The sequence below is a fragment of the Zingiber officinale genome, chromosome 4B (assembly GCF_018446385.1).
Source record: "Zingiber officinale cultivar Zhangliang chromosome 4B, Zo_v1.1, whole genome shotgun sequence".
Taxonomy (NCBI): Eukaryota; Viridiplantae; Streptophyta; class Magnoliopsida; order Zingiberales; family Zingiberaceae; genus Zingiber; species Zingiber officinale.
In genome coordinates this window covers 26693529-26707358 of record NC_055993.1, presented here as the reverse complement: position 1 = coordinate 26707358, position 13830 = coordinate 26693529, and positions in this window count along the sequence as shown.

Here is a 13830-nt window from a genome sequence, read left to right as displayed (position 1 = left end):
TAGGGCATCCCAAGCTTGTGCCAAATTAGATCAATAGTAAGGGAGTAGATCGGCGATGATGGAGATCGGCGGTAGTGACAGTGGCGAAGCAGGATGGCATCAGCAGAGTTATGGAGGATGAAGAATATGGAGTTGCGGGGGCAAATCTAGCCGATGAGGTGACTGTTGGATGCTTGGTCTCATCTCTTGCATGCTTCACTGATTTTCATGCTTGCTTCACTGATTGGTGAAGGCTTGCAAAGGAAGAAGCTATGGGCAGATGCAGATTGCTCCGCTCCCTCTCTGAATCAGGTGAGTATGAAGGATGAGGGATGAAGGATGGAGGATGAAGGGTGAAGGATGAAGGTGGAGATGGACTGGAGCTCCGGTCGTCGATGGAGAGGTGAAGATGGCCGGTGGTGGAGGATGGGACGAAGCTCCTCTGTTCGTACAATGCTCTGCCTTTGTCAAAATCACAATCCAGATGAAATTAGTGTAGCTTCTCTTTCAAATCTAATCAGATTTGAACGGACTGCTGGGATTCTTTCGAATTTAATCCAACAGTGAGATTTAATCTAATATGATCCGAAGGCTTAAATCTAGATGAACGGTGATGATCTACTTTTTCTTGGTTTGGATGAACCCGATCTTTAACTAATGACTCAGACTGTCTTAAATCTTGGATGTACGACCTAGATTACTTTAGAACTTGATCTTCCCAATTAATCTCATAATTAAGCCCAATTTGAATCGACCTAACTCGAGTTCATAACCCTTTTGATCACCTACAAGACCATATTAAAATATTAGCATAAAATATCGCAAATTAAAGATAAATTGTAAACGGTGATAATCTACTTTCCCTTGGCTTGGATGAATCGGATCTTTAACTAATGACTCAGATTATCTCAAATCTTGGATGGACGAACTAGATTACTTTAGAGTTTGATCTTCCCAATTAATCTCATAATTAAGCCTAATTTGAATCGACCTAGCTCGAGTTCATAACCCTTTTGATCACCTACAAGACCGCATTATAATATTAGCATAAAATATCATAAATTAAAGATAAATTATATTAAAGTACAAAAAATAAATACAACTCATGAAATATAATATAAATATGGATTTAACACACGAGAAGATGAAAAAGCATGGATATAGTAGCCTAAAAATGTAACCAAAATAATGACTATCAATTCCCTCACACTTACTCTTGCACGTCCTGAGCAAGCAAACAAAACTATGTAACAAACTAAAAATCATTTCTCTAATAATTTTCTAGCAATACCTTGAAGATAGTAAAAAGTAATTAACTAAAACCATCTAAAGATAAAAAATAATCATGAACACAATCCCTCCCATAATCAATAAGCATGGTGATTTCAATCCATTTAAAATAAGTAAGCAAGATGCAACCTCACTGGATAAATGTATCTACTCTAACTCTCATAATTTGTGTATAAGTGGAGGTTCACTCAATGCAACTCATAACATTTCACTACTATAAGCTTGTTTATTTTTTAGCTCTCCACCACCATAAAACAAAACACGTATGAATCAAAAGGATTTATTAAGAATATGAATGAAATAAAAAGAAACTAAGTGAAATAAACAAAATGACAAGAGAAAAGAAATCAATGAGGAAGTGAAAGTATTGGAAGAGTAAACCCGATGAGTTAACCAAATGATTTGCATCAAAGAATGTATCCTAAAGAACATGGCTCGCTATGGCTTCAACTTGATACACTTCCCTTGTGCCATCCTAATTTCTTGAACTAGAAATTTCTGCCTTTCTGCATCAAAATTGCAACATGGAAGAAAATCCTTTTCAGAAGAATACATTTATGTTGTATAGATAAAAGAACCAAACAAACTTGGAGCAACCCAACAACAACTTTTTTAGATTAGGCTTCTTAATTTCTGAATTGTAATAATTTAGAATTCATATTCAGAAGTTAGACTCAAAGATCAGATTCAGACATCAGATTTCTAAAAATTGGAGGCAGGTAAACCTCAAGTGCATCCGCAGGGCTTGAGTCATGCAAGGATGAGATTCATGGAGAAAAGAAGAAGCCAATTGGAAATAAACTGATAAAAGCTCCATTTGAGGTTGTTTCTGATTAGAAACTTCAACAAGAATTGGCATATGGACTTAGACAGTTATTTCTGAATTCTGCTAGTCAGAAATTCAGTTTTCAACAGTAGCATATATCAACTCAAATGCACTTCTTCTTCACTTGATTGATCTGCATGCTTATCGCAAAGTCATTCCAGTTACACCTTCCTCCCTAAAAGATTTGAAGATGCATGAGTCTCTGTTTTAAAAACCACTGCTGTGATTCAGTTTCTGCAGTCTGGCAGTTCCTGCTTTCAAGTTTTCTTTTTAACTTTTGCCTTTCTCTGAAAAGGTCTCAATTCAAGCCTAAGTCATTACAATTCCACCTTCTTCATGGTCTGTTAGACTTCTGAACACCCCTGAATTCTGAAATTGTTGCATCGAAAATGCAATAGACTCAACTTGGTTTCCTTACATTGAAGTGTAATTGATTAGTTTTAGAAAAGTTGTAAATATGTGTATCACTGTTGAATCTACAAACCTTTGAATTATGTAATGTCGAGCTTCATGGAGAGGAGGAAGGAAACCAGTTGGCACTAAGCTAGTAAGATCTTCATTTGAAATTCTTTCCTAGTTGTGAAACAACAAAACACTTTGACACTCTACAATTCCGGACGAGGCTCTGTTTCAGGTTCATGGAATATGTGTATGATATTTTGCAATGTTCACCAGGAACTAGTTCAGGACCATAGTTCATAATTGCTAGTCCACCTTCTAAACTAGCTAAAACAGGCCCTCCTTCAAGTTGATTCCAAATGTCAATGATAACTGTAGCACTTAACTATGACATAATACTAAACCTTTACAGAAGCACATGGCAGAAACTTCCAAATTCAGCATTGTATTCAGAAATCAGCTTCATTTTCTGTAGCAGCAACCTGAATTTTTTTTTACAAGTGACAACGACCATTGCTCTAGTCAAACCAGGAAATTCATTACATCTAGAATCCATTGTCCACTTTTCTTCCTAGACGACTTGAACAGATTTTTCAACAATCCAGATTAATACAATCCTTCAGGGAACTAATCAGAAACAGAATTGGTTTATTTGAGGCTGTAGTGCAGTTCCAAACAGCTATAATTCTTGAATTCAAAATCAGATTCAGAACTTATGCCAAGAATAAATTCCAAAATGAGACTGATTTCTGAATTCTAGATTTCTAGATTTCAGTTTCCTTCTTTGGAATTCAAGGTAATTCCAGTTTCAGCAATAGAGAGTTTAGCTAGGAAGAAAGCATCATTTAGCACTGAATTGATAGGAGCCTAAATTCAATTTGTTGTTGGTCAGAAATAGCCTGAAGATTTGGCACCCACAATTTCACTGGATGAATTCTGAATTTGTTGCTACTTAGCCTCCTTGCTATTGCTGAGTTCATCCTTTTCCTAATCAACTAATGCCCCAAATTCAGGAGGTCAAGTTTAACACCATTTATGATTCCTAGATTCAAGAATTCCAGTTTCAACAATAACAAGAATTCAGTTCAGAATTTATAATCCACGAGAGTCTTGTCTAGATCATTGAAGAATTAAGCTTAAGAAAAGGTTTCATTTAACAATCAAATGTTTGAAACTTAAATCCAAAGTAATGCTGATCAAAATCAGCATAAGAATCTTGCACTGAAAGTTTTTTTTTTTTTGCTGATACAGATTCACCATTCATTGGTTGAATTCTAAATTCTTTACCAGTTAACCTCTTGCTATTTCTTTCAATTCCAGTATCCGAGAATTCACCTCATCTCTTATGTCAGAGTTTCAGGAACCAATTGGGTTATTTGTCCATAATTTTCAGGTCAAGTTTCTAAAAATTGCAGTGACTGTCACATTCCTAAAAATTGCAGTGACTTTTCTCCCTTTGCTTCATCTGCTATTCCATTACTGAATTTTTTTTCTTGATTCAATCTGTAAAAAGAACTTAGCTGCACTGTCATTAAACTATACAACAATTGAAGTTCCAATTCTAATTTCCATTAGTTGAATTTCCAACAACTTCAACTCCATAACTACAGAAATAAAACAGCCTTGGTATCAACTCTCATCCTACATTCAATTCTTTGAATTCTCGTTGAAAATTGCAAAACCTTTTCAATGACAAAAGAATCACTTGACATAGGAAGTGTAGGAGCTCTACTTGGATTTTTTGTTGCCAAAGATTAGAATCACAATTGATTAAACCCCTATATGTAATCCAACATCCAATCCCTCACAGATTGATTATTTTCAGATTCAATCTTCATTGTAGCAAAAGGTGGAATTCGCCACCCAGCGGCTCCACACAGTCGGCTCCACGGCCATCTATGAGGAGGTAAATCGGAAAGCTACAATTGGCAACTGCAGGGAGAGTATTTTTCTCGGCCTTGCCGAGATTCGACCCCTTGCCCATCAGATTCAATCTTCATGTGTGGCAAAAAGGCGATTCGCTCGCCCCCAACGCCCCCGCTAACCTGTCCCTAGATGAACAATACAAAAATGGAGTAACACTGAAATTGATTCAACTATTCATTAGATCTCAGAATTTAACAACTCTAATAGTCCTCCAAATTCCCAATCACAAAAATTCATTTCAGAATTCATTTGTGCTTGGTGCTATTGTTGTATGTTGAAGAGCTCACTTCTCCCAACAGAATGGAAAGACAACCACGATTTGTACATCCATCTAGCAGCTAAACAGACAAGAGAAATCAGTAGCTTCTGCATTTTCACATTCAAAAATCAATTTCAGAGATCCAGTTCTAAGGAAATCAGAATCTGATTTGTAAAAGCATTTTAGTACCAACTGCTTCCTTGTTGCTTAGATGCATGAGTTACTGAATTAAAGCCAACTTCCATATTTCAGCTTCAAAAATCAGCTCCCAGAATACTCACTAATCAGATAATTGCCACTTATCAAGTCCGCCCTCCACAATTTGAGCTAAAATTTCCACACTTGCTCACTTGAAACTTTTATTTTTTTCAACAATTTTGATTTGTTGATGAAAAACAACACTTGAATTGATTCCCAACTAAAACCAACCAAGTTGGTAACAATTGCCTCTTCAAGCTCTCGTATTATACTTGTACATTCAACAAAATTCCACAATTTCATAATTTCCAAACAATTATAAATAGGAAGCCTCTATGTACCTCAAGCATATGTAATTCACTCCCACACTTAAACCTTTGTCCATCTTGGTAATCTAACTCATCAAGAATTCAACCAAAACTCTCAATGGAATGAAAGCAAATCAAGGTGACAAAAGATAAAGTTTCGTTGAATGAGTTATTCAACTAGAATTTGAAAGAAGAAGAAATCAAAGAATGGGAAAGAAATATTCTTCATCATCTCCATGCATGTATATGCTATAGTAATTTTGAAAAGAAGCAAAGCAAGTTCTATAGTTCAATTGTTGTGAATTCATATCACACAAAAGAGAATAAAGAATATGCTTGTGGTAATCCTCACTAGGTGATTTGACAATCAAACTCAATTAATCAAAATAGAATCCATCACCACACTAACCAATAGTATGCAAGTAGAACATTCAATCATATCAAATGACCTTAAACATAAAGATCAAATTTAAAGAACTTTTACAATTTTCAAGGTATTACTAAGAAACACACATGGACAATTTTATTCAAAACCAATGGTTATTTAGACCAAACAAAATACAACGTATGAAAGAAAAATATGAAAGCAAAGTGTAAAAATAACAGTGTTGTAAAAGGCAATAGGTGATGGCAGGGCAGTTAGCGACCGCCTTGGCCGCTCGGCCGCCTAGGCGGTTGAATTATTTTAATGTTCCTACAATATAAAAAGCTTCCTACATGGTCATTTTTTATGATGTTTATGCATAGATAAGTTCTTACAATATAATACAATTTATATAAGATACAAATAAATATATAAATGCAACTAACAAGATAATTAATAAAAATTCATCACCTTATTAATAATGAAAAAGTAATATCACTACTTATACCAAGAGTCTAAGTTTAAAATTCAAAGTTTCAATTCAACATAACAACAAGTCAACAAGGATTAGACTAAACCTAACTAATCTTCTAAATCATCTACACATGCACCATCAACTAGATTCATAATCCTCTCATCATCGAACTCAAAATCAACATCTCCTTCATTCTCCTCCTCCAATGTATCTAAATCCTCATCCAGTTCTCTAATGGGGATGCTCCTTGCACTCCTCCTTGGTTGTAACATTTCATCCACTCCCGAGGCCCCTACCATCATTCTCCAAGTAAGTCCCGAACCCGGCTCAACTTCATCTTCATCACCATCATCAATAAGCCAACCTTAAGCTTCACTAGCTTGAGAGGACAAAAGTAAATCTCCATCTATTTATCTTTTACTCTTTTTCTTTATAAGATTAGCATTGAATTTGACTTATACAAGATAATTCAATCTTGATGTCTCGAGCCTATCCTCTTCTTAGTATGTATCTAAACAATCAAAAAATTATTAAAAATAATAAAAAGAAAGAATAGATAACATAAACTATTTGGCGTTAAAGGGGCTAGAGGACTAAGACAAGGAGATCCGTTATTACATTATCTATTTGGTGTGTACATAGAGACCTTTGGAAGACAACCATAGAGGTATACCACAAGAGCAAAATTCAACTATCATCCTGAGTGTGGTCATCTCAGACTAGCCCATCTTATCTATGCAGATGATCTACTAATATTAAGCAAAGGTGATGTAGTCTCTGTTGGTATCTTGATAGATTTTTTATTAGATTTTGGTGCAGTGATAGAACTTCAGGTTAATAGGTTGAAGTCAAATATCTTTTTGGCTAAAGTTATGAGCTCAACATGTCAACAACTACTTACCATCACGAGTTTTCAAGAGGGGGTCATGCCTTTCAAATATTTGGGGATTCCATTGGCAGTGCAACATCTTTGCCTCTCTGATTGATTCCTTAGGCCGATGGATCAATGTCTAGCTATGAAAGACTTTGTCTTATGCTAGCAAGGCACAACTAATCATGTATATCCTACAGGGGTTGAGTGCTTTTGGCTTTCGATTCTTCCTATCCCCATGGGCATCATTGATCGCCTTTACAACATTTGAAGGTCTTTTATGTGGACGTCAAAACACCCATCAATGTCATTGGAGGATATGTGCAAATCTAAAGATGAGGGTGGATTGGGTTTTCATGACCTACAAGCTTGGAACCTTGCCCTTCTAGCTAAGGTGTGTTGGTATCCCAAGGTAGTTTTGATGTGATCAATCAAATCAGATTAGGTCCTGTTAGTTTTTAACCCTTGTGTCTAAGTGTGTAGGAGCTTAGGAATATAAGAAGTCGAGCGGAAAATGCAGCTAGCGAGAAGGATGACACAGGAAGGGAGTTAATAGGCTCAGTGCATCTGAGAGATGAGGTGCTGCGGAAGAGTACACCAATAGATGAGAAGGGCGTGCGCGGCAGTCCGAGGGATGAGAAGCCGAGGAGGAAGTCTTCTTGAGGAGAAGGCTAGAAATTGGGTTCGGATGAGGCATATTCTGGATGGACGAAATCACCTAGGCGATCGGAGCAGCAAGAGAGTCAAAAGGGAGCTGCAGAGCTGCTGGAGGCACCCTCAATGGAGTTAAAGGCGCCTCCACACCTTTCAATGGGAAGGCGCCTCCACCATGGAAGGCGCCTTCAACACGTTGAAGGTGCCTTTGACTAGGCAAAATTTAACCGTTAGCGAAGATAGAGTTCTATCTTCACACGGATAATTTCTCCATTCTGTAGGCGCCTTCAAAGCCTCTTGAAGGCGCCTTCAAGTGTCGGATAAGATTTTCCAGAGGCTATAAAAAGACCCCTGGACCTACGAAATAGAGAACAACTCCGGTATTCATTTCCTAGCTACTTTCTGAGCTTCCAACGAGTGTAAAAAGCTTCTCCGCCTTCAAAGAAGGAGATTTTTAGTACGTTTACTTGCCTTGGATTAACAACCTCCCCGGTTGTAACCAAGTAACTGTTTTGGCCTCTTCTTTTTAAGTTGTACATTTATTCTATTTTTAACTGCATTACTAATCTGAGTTAAAAGATCGAGAAAGGTTTTGTTTTATTTTTTAACAGGTAATTCACCCCCCTCTTGTCGGTCTACCTGGCCAATAAGTGGTATCAGAGCCCAACAACTTCAGGAGGACTGACCACCGAACAAACCACACGAGATGGTCGGACCAAGCATCTATCCACCAAAATTCGAGGGGGAATTCATGAATTGGAAGAAAAGAATGGAGGTATTTTTTAAGATAGATTTCAATTTATTGTTAATAATGGAATTTGATTTTATAGCACCCGAGGGCAAAGAAAAATACCAATGGATGAAGGAGCAAGCCGACTTCGTGGAAAATGGTAAAGTAGAGTTCTATCTACTGAGTGTTTTATCGCCACAAGAAGTCAACCGAATCAGAGCCTATGAGCCTGCTAAGGAGCTCTCGGAGAAATTCCTGGAACTACACGAAGGAACCTCGGAGGCAAAACTCGCAAGACGGGATCTACTTCGCAAGCAAATTAGCAACCTTTGATTAGAGGAAGACGAAACCATTGCACACCTTCACTCAATGATCAAGGAGCTCATCATTGGACTCACGAATCTCAGAGAAAAAGCAAGCAACCGAGATTCACTAAGGTACGCACTTAATGCATTCCCTAGAAATACTGAATGGGAATCATTAGTAGATGTCTATTATATATCTAAGGATCTAAAATCTAGTACTTTAGAAGAACTATTTTCAACTTTTGAAGTCCATGAAACAAGATGTGTAGATCTGAAAAAAGAGCCAAAGCACAGCATTGCCCTAAAGGCAAAGATAGATGAACAAGATTCAGAATCTTCTTTCGATGATAACAAAACAACGTTGATGGTATGTAAATTTAAAAAGTTATTTAAAACTAAAAGATTTAATCAAGTGCAGGGTAGAAGAAGAAGAAGGATAAGATACCACCACTGCGATGAAGAAGAGCACATGAAAGATAACTGTCTTAAATTAAAAGACAAGGACAAGAGCAAGAACAAGAAATCAACCCAAATAAACAAGTACAAGAATCTAAAGGCAACGTGGGACAAAACGCCATTTGAATTAGAAATTGAAGCTATCACCGAACTTGTGTTAGTGACAAGTCATCAAGAAGATGAAGACGAAGCAAGCTTATCTGAAATGAGCATTGAGAGCATCGATGAAGGGGGAGAGACATTAGAAGAAAGCAGTACTTCAAGGGGAGCTTCAGATTGCAGGATCGACAAGATAAGTCAGGTACGATCTCTTCTTCCTGACAAAGTATTTCAGTTTGTTAAATTATTAACAAAGAATTGTTGTATGTTAGAAAAAGCAAATAAGGAATTAAAATAATTCTTACCTACTACTTATCCATTAGAGGACTTTGATAAAATTAAAATTGAGGATGAAAAATTACAAAAAGAAATAGAAAATTTGAAAAATCGTGCATGCTCAAATATTCAACATATTAGAAAATACAATGGATTAAATTGGTACCTCAAATACCATAAGGGACAAATTAGAAAAATTTCACAGAAATACATTCCTAAAAAATTTTTAATTAACCCAATAGGAAGGAACCTATATTGGGTTCTAAAATCATATTTGGATTGATTTTTTTTAATTAGGGATTTCAAAGAGAAAATTAAATGTTTAATTTCTTTAAGAGGTTTTGTCTAGAAAGTGGTTGTTGCTCGAATAACCAAGAAAGCCTAGTACCTCGCCATAACCTAGAAGTCAATTATTGAAATAATATTTAATTGACAAATTGATAAGCATGTAATAATGATTAAATAATGCTTTCAATATTTGTCAAAAACACTATCAGAAATTATCTACAAATCATTTTTTTTTATAATTTCATCACTTAGAAAATATTTATCTCGCAAAATTTAAAATTTTTAAAAGAGTTAGAAATTTTTTTAGGCAAAATTTTTTATTTAACTTGTTTTCTTAACTTAAAATTTTTTTCAGGCCTAAACTTTAAAAAAAAAATTTACAATATTCCTTAGACATTAATTTTTAACCTTACTAATTTTTTTTAAGTACCCTCTTTAATATGATCAAAGGGGGGGGGGGGGGGGGGGGGGAAAATTAAGTCTAGGGGGAGGGTAGTAATTTAATTTTTTGCATATTTTTGAAATACTTCTTTATGGTTGTTTAACCTAACTTAACTTGGATTGCTCACATCAAAAGGGGGGGAGATTGTTGGTACCCCAAGGTAGTTTTGATATGATCAACTAAGTCAGGTTAGGTCCTGTTAGTTTTTAACCCTTGTGTCTAAGTGTGCAGGAGCTTAATAACACAAGAAGTCTAGCGAAAGACGCAACTAGCGAGAAGGATGGCACGAGAAGGGAGTCGACAGGCTCGGTGCATTCGAGGGACGAGGTGCTGTGGAAGAGTACACTGGTAGACGAGAAGGACGCGTGCGGCGGTCTGAGGGACGAGAAGCCGGGGAGGAAGTTTGCTCAAGAAGAAGACTGAAAATTGGATTCGGGCGAGCCCTATTCTAGATGGACGAAATCACTCAGGCGATTGGGGCAGTAAGAGAGCTAAAAGGGAGCTGCAGAGTTGCTAGAGGTGCCCTCAATACAGTTAAAGGCGCTTCCACCCCTTTTAGTGGGAAGGCGCCTTTAACAGAGTTGAAGGCACCTTCAACCCACCATGGAAGGCGTCTTCAACATGTTGAAGGCGTTTTCGACTAGACAAATTTAGCCATTAGCGAAGATAGAGTTCTATCTTCGCACGGATAATTTCTCCACGCTGAAGGCACCTTCAAAGCCTCTTGAAGGTGCCTTCAAGCGTTAGATAAGATTTTTCAGGGGTTATAAAAAGACCCCTGATGTAGTGTCCGAAACCACTTAATTAATTAATGAGATTTATTGGGTTAAATTATAATTTAATTAGAATTTGAATTTATCTAATTAAGGAGATTTATTGGATTAATTATTGTAATTTAATTTTATTTTGAAGTTATTTAATTAAGGATATTTATTTGAGTAATTGAAATTTAATTAGAATTCATATTTTATTAAGAATTATAAATTTAAATAAATGAGTTAGTTAGGATTAATCAAGTTAACCTTTAATTATGGAATTTGGATTAATCAAATTAAGAAAATAATAGGATATATTAAATATAAAATAGAATATATAATTAAACAAGAATAAAAAAAAAGAAATACAAGACTAAAATTTTATGTAGCATGTATTGTATATAGAAAGAAAGTATAAATAATATATATAATATAAACCCTATAATTTAAATAAGAATATATATATATATATATATATATATATATATATATATATATATATATATATATATATATATATATATAAGATTAATATATTAGGGCATCTGCAGTGGGAGGTTTATAGCATATAATTTATGCTATAAATCTCTCAATATAAACCCCTCCCCCACTACATAGGTGGGGTTTATAATTTTTTTTATAAACCTGTATCAAAATCTTGGGACCAGGTTTATAAAAAAAAAATAGTGGGGAGAGGATAAAGAAAGAATTTAAAAAAAAAATAAAATTTTTAAAAGAGAGGTTTTGTGATAATAGAGAGTGATTTTTAAAAGAAGTAAGGTTTTTAATTTTTGATGTGACAATGATGTGACAGGGCATAAAGCTCTTTAAGAGATTTACGACTACAGATGCCCTTATGTAGGTAACGTGTAACAAATATAGTGTAAATAATGATTAAGAAATTTTAATCATATAATATATGAATTATATATCTATATTATATATATGGATTTCCATATAAAATTATATTAAATTGATGACTTAGTTTTTATATAAAAGTCTATATAACCATGGATATATATAGGAAATATAAAGTATATAGTATAAATAATGGAAATAGGAAAATTATAAGATATATATAGGAGATTTTAATTGAAGATATAGATATATCTTCAACGTGAAATTATATATATATATAGGAAATATATATATGGAAATATATAATTTGATTCAATATCAAATTAATGATTATTAAGAAACTATATATGAATTAAATATATTACCATGTATATGTGATTGTTGGGATTCAATCAAAGTCTCACATGGAAAGATTTGGTATAAGATCATGGGGTTAAAAGGATGTATGATATCTCCATTGACATGAGGCCTTTTAGGGAGAGCCCAAGAGCAAAGTCGTGAGGGTCTAGGCCCAAAGTGGACAATATCATGCCATTGTGGAGATATGTGGACATCCTTTGGCACAACAAATGGTATAAGAGCCATGGTCCAGACCAGATGCCATGTGGGGTGTCCTTGAACGAAGTTGAGAGTAGGTCCGGAGCTAGTCAGGGTAACCAGATGCTCGTGGGGAGGCCCAGAGCCGATCAAGGTGATCGAATACTTGCAGGGGCAAGTAGGTCAGGGTGACCGGGTACTTGCGAGGAGGCCTGGAGCAGGTCAGGGTGACCGGGTACTTGCGGTGAGGCAAGTAGGTCAGGGTGGCCGGATGCTCGTAGGTAGGCCCGGAGTAGGTCAAGGTGACCGGGCATGGATGCTTGCGGGGAGGCCCAGAGTAGGTCAGGATGACCTGATGCTCTTGGGGAGGCCCGGACCATGAGAGTAATTGTGGTCCTTCGTTTGAGGGGAGGATTGTTGGGGTTCAATTAAAGTCTCACATGGAAAGGTTTGGTATAAGATCATGGGGTTAAAAGGATGTATGATATCTCCATTGGCATGAGGCCTTTTGGGGAGAGCCCAAGAGCAAAGCCATGAGGACTTAGGCCTAAAGTGGACAATATCATGCCATTGTGGAGATATGTGGACATCCTTTGGGCACAACAAATGGTATCAGAGCCATGGTACGAACCAGATACCATGTGGGGTGGATTGTTGGGGTTCAATCAAAGTCCCACATTGGAAAGATTTGGTAAAAATCATGAGGTTAAAAGGATGCAAGATATCTTCATTGGCATGAGGCCTTTTGGGGAGAGCCCAAGAGCAAAGCCATGAGGGCCTAGGCCCAAAGTAGATAATATTATACCATTATGGAGATATGTGGACATCATTTGGGCGCAACAAATGGTATCAGAGCCATGGTACGAACTAGATATCATGTGGGGTGGCCTTGAACGAAGTTGAGGGTGGGCTCGGATGCTCACGGGGAGACCCGAAGAAGGTCAGGGTGATCGGATGCTCACGGGGAGACCCGAAACAGGTCAGGGTGACTGGATGCTCGCAGGTAGGCCTGGAGTAGGTCAAAGTGACTGGGTACTTGCGGGGAGGTAAGTAGGTCAGGGTGACCGGATGCTCGCAGGTTGGCCCAGAGTATGTAAGGGTGACCATATGCTCGCGGGGAAGCCCGGACAATGAGAGTAATTGTGGTCCTTCGTTTGAGGGGAGGATTGTTGGGGTTCAATCAAAGTCCCACATGGAAAGATTTGGTATAAGATCATGGGGTTAAAAGGATTTATGATATCTCCATTGGCATGAGGCCTTTTGGAGAGAGCCCAAGAGCAAAGCCATGATGACTTAGGCCCAAAGTGGACAATATCATACCATTGTGGAGATATGTGGACATCCTTTGGGCACAACAAATGGTATCAGAGCCATGGTACGAACCAGATAGCATGTGGGGTGGATTGTTGGGGTTCAATCAAAGTCCCACATTGAAAAGATTTGGTAAAGATCATGGGGTTAAAAGGATGCAAGATATCTTCATTGGCATGAGGCCTTTTGGGGAGAGCCCAAGAGCAAAGCCATGAGGGCCTAGG